Source organism: Lactuca sativa, chromosome 2 (assembly GCF_002870075.4).
Source record: "Lactuca sativa cultivar Salinas chromosome 2, Lsat_Salinas_v11, whole genome shotgun sequence".
In the NCBI taxonomy this organism is placed as follows: Eukaryota; Viridiplantae; Streptophyta; class Magnoliopsida; order Asterales; family Asteraceae; genus Lactuca; species Lactuca sativa.
The window spans coordinates 93,180,596-93,186,502 of NC_056624.2; positions in this window are offsets into that span (position 1 = coordinate 93,180,596).

Consider the following 5,907-nt stretch of genomic DNA (forward strand, 5'->3'; position numbering starts at 1 on the left):
CAATAAGCATGTAAGTTAGGTCAATGAGAGTCGCGTCAAGATCCATCATATAATACTCTCTTACAAACTTATCATATGATTTAGGGAGTGACTGAAGAACCCAGTCAACAGCCAACAAAGATGCACCCAACATTGTCAACCTATCGATGTGTTATTTCATCCCTAGGACGTGAGCACACACGAATTTTCCATCTTCATGTTTCATTGCCAACAGGGCTTAAGTGATTTTGAACTTTTCAATTCTTCGATCTTGTGGGTTTGGGAGAACAACAGGAGGAGGTGGAGGAAGTGAAACCAAGCTAGTCCACAATGCAGGGATTGATCTTTCACCTTTATTGTGTAACAAACTTTCACTTTGAGCAGGAAAACCTTTTCCATGGGATTCGGGTAGACCACGGTTAGATTCAGACATCTAAAAAACGGGAGAAAAATCAAGTAAGTTAATTGACTGAGTCCTTAATAAACCATCCAAATGAGATATTAAGGCTAGGACCCAACACAATACTCTACAACTTAGGAGAGGGATGCCATAACCCAAGTTGCAGAACATTTGAAGGTAAGTGAATGACGATTCACTAATTTTCCACCATGAAAAACGAAAAGGAGATTAAGTTTTAAATGTATTGAAAAACTCCTAGATCCTTTAAGATTCATTGAACTTTTCAATGGCATGTTTAAATCTCAATATGCCCCTCGATTTGTGACTGGGATGCCGAGGATCAGAAAACAAGGTGTGAACGACCATGCAAGCTTACATGGTGCCCCCAATGTTACAATCACCTATTCGACATGCCGGTTAACCACACACGCTCCACCAAAATATGACAAACATTGAGTCACCCTTTGCTACCTTTTCTTAGAACCCATTTCGTGTACCGGTTAACCTATAACGTCCCAAAATTCAAGACTAAAAATTTCTTTTAATAAAACATTACGTTAAGCAAATTCATCATTTCAAAACATAAATAAAGTATTAGTTTCCAAATCACATATTCGTTATTAGAGTAAGCATTCCCAGGCTATCTAAACTATGGTGTGTGCCATGCGATCACCCCGAGCTCTTCCCTCCGCTACCGGAAGTACCTGAAACCAAAACTGAAAACCGTAAGCACGAAGCTTAGTGAGTTCCCCACCCTACCACATACCATGCATAACCACATACTGCACATACTGGGCCACGCCCACTATCCTGGGCCTCGCCCCCTACCTCAGGCCTCGCCCGCTATAACGGCCCCGCCGCTCCAGGCCCCTCATGGCTTCGAGCCCCGCTCGGATACAGATCTGTTTCACTTAGGCCTCACCTATCACAGGGCCTCGCCCACTAACATATAATAGCACATAAACATATCATATCACATCACATAAGCTAAACACATACTAACGGATCTGGTCCTAAGGCCTCGCCTATCTCTGGGCCCCGCCCTTGTCCTGCTACTGATGAGTCATGGAACCCCGTCCATACTCCTGCTGATAGTGAGGTACGGGCCCAGCCCACCCTCACTTCTTCCCTAACTTGGGCCTCGCCCCTGATCTGCTGCTACTGAGATGTGGAACTCCATCCACACTCTGCTATTGGTGAGATACGGGACCTCGCCCATACTCACCTCCCTACCAGGCACATACAAGTATCACACAGACAACAAGTATAAACTATCACATAAACCATTCCTTGGGCACCCGCCCTCTATCATTGGACCTTGTCCCGAATATCATACTAGCATACTGCGCCTAGGGCTAACCCCCAGGTCTTCTACTCATAACTACATGGGTCGGCATTGTGGCCGTAGATCCATTCATACAAAGGGAAACTCACCTGCACCGGCTGAACTGGCTGATGATCCCACTAACTGCTGCCCGACCACTCACTGAACTCCTGCTCTACTAGCTTCCCGAGCTATCAATATCAATGCAACACTTAGTCAAACTGACCCCCAACAGACAACCAAGTCAACTCTGGTCTAAGTCAAAGTCCTGGTCAAAGTCAATCTTCCAGGTCAACCCTACTCGCCAAGTCCACCTACTGACTCGCCGAGTTCACATACTCAGGGTCCTTCCATTCACGACATGACTCGCCGAGTCAGTCCATGACTCGCCGAGTCCCACGATTTCCGAGTCCTGACCTGTCCAACTCGCTGAGTCTCTACCCGACTCACTGGTTCGAGTCTCCACTCGAAGGGTTTGGGGCTACGCGACTTGACTCGCCGAGTCCAAGAACAGACTCGCCGGGTGCCAGGCAATCTACATCCAACTCGCCGAGTTGTTCCTCCAACTTGCCGAGTTCATGCCCATCATCAACCGACTCGACGAGCTGTTCATCCCACTCGTCGAGTTCCTTCTCATCTTCATGCTACTCGCCGACTCCACTCGAAGGACTCGCCGAGTTCATTCAGATCTACATACATGTAGAGGACTTTTGGGTCATGCATGGACTCCAAACTGTAGATCTACCCTTCCCAAGCATATTCCCCACGTAAAGTTGCAAACTTTACGTGTAGAGATGGAGATCTAGGAAAAAAGCACCATAAACTAGGGTTTAAGGCCAATGGGCTTCAAAATCGACTCAAGGGCTGATACTTTATGCTTCTCCAGTCCATAACACACTTGGATCTGAAGTAGCAACTCCAGATCCGGCTTCTAACTCAAAATAATATCATTATGGCTAAAGAGCCCCAACAACCACACATAGATCTAAGTGTAAAAAGGGTCCAGGAACTAGTTTATACCTCCAAAAGCTCAGAAATGTCTTCCCAATCCTGGATCTACAGCCCCCTTCTTGCACTCTCAAGATTCTTCTTCTTTCTCCAAGCTTAATGCACCTTCCAAGGCAACAAATGGCTCAAAAAGAGGATATGACGGCTAGGGTTTGGTATCCAGGGCTAAAGAGGCAGTAAGGAACCCTAGGAAGAAGATTAAGACGTTTATATAGGCTCCAAGTCCCGAATTTAGGGTTTTCCACGCACAGACCAGACTCGCCGAGTCACCTTAGCCGACTCGCCGAGTCGGTCACTTACTCCTCAACCCGGATCCCGCTCTGACTCGCCGAGTTCCTCCTTGGACTCGCCGAGTCGCCCCTTAACATTAAGGCTTTCTTTCCTTTCTTGGCCTTCAAAAATTTGGGTGTTACAACTCTCCCCCACTTAAACTAAACTTCATCCTCGAAGTTTGCTATGGTCCGCCGCCTGCGATCTGCCTGCAATACCCAACCAATTATTCCAACACTAGCTGCCTTCCTTCGCTGGCCTACCGCCCGATCATTCTAACTAGCATCAAACCTTGCGGATAATCATCTCGGGTCAACCCTGACCCTGAACATTCTGGAAACACAACTTACTCAACCGATAATCCGCCTGGTACTTACCGAGTACTGCACTGAACCTATAGGGGTTCACCCCTTCTTTCCTTGCACAATTCCTTGCCTTCCCAAGGCAAAACTCCATAACCAACTATTCCTTCTGTCACTGTGAAGGCCCTATCCTTCACCAACTCCATCACCCCCGCTTTTAGCAGTACGGGTCATCACCGTAAGTAACCACTGACACTCCCCTCTGCTAAAACTTGGTGTCGAGCACCCCTCGATTCAACTAACTGAATTCCACCATACTCTGCTTACCCGCAGTACCACTGACTGAAAGTTCCGCAATCCCTTGTCTGCCTTCCGGATGAACTGAGACCACCCTGGTCTCTACCACCCTATCAATGTCTGGGTTACCGGCTCCCACCGGTAGCTAGTCCCAACACCACCACTAGTTGCTCCCAGTGTCTTCCGAAGAAACTTCGACCCCTATGACTGCTCAATCTATTCTGCTATTCAGGCACTACAAACCTGGGATCCCCGATCCCCTAACTTGACACTAAGTTCCCTACCAGGTCCCACCTATGTTGCTAACTCACGGGCCTCGCCCACGGGTCTCACCCAACCATACTACTGAGCAACCCTGCTCCCAGGTCTCATCTACACTGCTAATCTCATACGGGCCCCGCCCACGGGTCTCACCCAACTATATCCTGGAGCGGCCTCTCCCAAGGTCTCACCTTTCTAGGGCTATACAGGCAACTCCCTATCATTCTCAACCACTACCCATTCCTGATCCCTACCTGATCACTAGGAGATAAGGGCCTCGCCCCAACTCCGCTAACGAAACTACTAAGGAATCCTACGGCTTACCCATAGTCTTACATCACCATCCATTGCTGACTGCTAGTGAATGTTACGGCTGCCCCGTAGTCTTACAACACTTCCACCACTAACTGTTAGTGGATGCTACGACTGCCCCGTAGTCTTACATCACCTCCTACCACTAACTGCTAGTGAATGCTACAGTTGCCCCGTAGTCTTACATCACTTCCTACCACTGACTGCTAATACAAAGGCACCCATGTGCCATCAGCTCTCAAGATCCTCACTCCGACTCCCTCAAGTCCTTCGGGCGATCCACAACCTGAATTCCAAATCACGCATTAACCATTACCAACACACGCACTAACTGATGGGGAGTTTCTCAAACTCCCAACCCTTAATCCTCAAACCATCAAACGTTGAACTACTTATTTTCCTTCTCGGAGGTCACGTACTCATTCTGGGTCTGCGTGCTCCTCTCTGGGCACACCCGGAGGATTCTCCCCCACTTCGATCCTGCTTACCCCTTGCTGCTCAATACTCAAAAGAGATGTCGCTCTTTGCTACCATTCCATAACCCATCTACTGAGGAACCCAAGCCTGCCATAGCTAGGGATTTAACCAATCCATCTCAATCACTATACCACTCCGAACTAGCGAGACGTACCAAATCCCTCCCAAGCATGCTACAGTTACTGCATCCTTCGAAACCTTCTTCAATAGAGCACATCCCCTAACTATCATACAAATATCCAAGGTATGCAGATGGCATATAACTCGATCACAATCAACCACTCAAAAATAAAATACTCATACCGATAATGATGCAGAGCCATAACAATATAATCATGCACAAATAAAAGAACTGAAAACATAAATCGCATACCTGCAACGTCCGGTGCTGATCGTGCCTCTAAGGTCGTCATCTGAAAAGCCCTGCTCCCTGCTACAGGTGCCTTTACCCGGCCCTGACAGCCATCCGTGATCCTCAACGTTGCAGGGGCGGGTGCCATCACCCGTCCTGCCGAGAACAAACTGGGACACTGGGCCTTCTTGTGGCCCCGCTGGTTGCAGTGAAAACATATCAAGTCTGATCCCTGTGCGGTGGTAACAGTACAATCCCTGTTGAAATGACCAGTCCGACCGCACTTGAGACAACCAGACTCACCACCGCTACCACTCCTGCACGCGCCCTGGTGCGCCCTGCCACACTTCCCGCACAGACTGCAGTCCTGGTGATCCCTCGATCTCGAATCCGATCCCCTGGGCCTTTTGCCCGAACCCGCAGCTACCTGAACCTCATCTGGCTTCCTCTTCCAGATTTGCTCCAAATCAATTTCCCTTTCTCTAGCCCGAGAAATCATATCTTCCAGCGTCTTACAGCTAGATCTGCTCACGAACTCCCTGATGTCATCCCTCAACATCTCATGGTATCGATCCTTCTTCATCTCCTCATCCGCGACATACTTCGGTACAAGAAGAGCCCTCTCCCTGAACTTGGCGGTGATCTCTGCCACAGTCTCAGTGGTCTGCGTCAAATCCTGAAACTCCCGTGCCAACTGCTGCACCTCAATAATCGGCGAAAACTCCGCCCTGAACCTGGCCGAGAAATCGCTCCAAGTCATCGCGTCCAACGCGACATCATCCCCCAAGGCATGACCAATCTCCTCCCACCAATCTCTCGCTCTGTCCTTCAGAAGACAGGAAGCGAGTCTGACCTTGTCCCCCTCGGGACACTTGCTCGTACGAAAAGCGTTGGCAACATCATCCAACCATCTGCTACTAGCAAT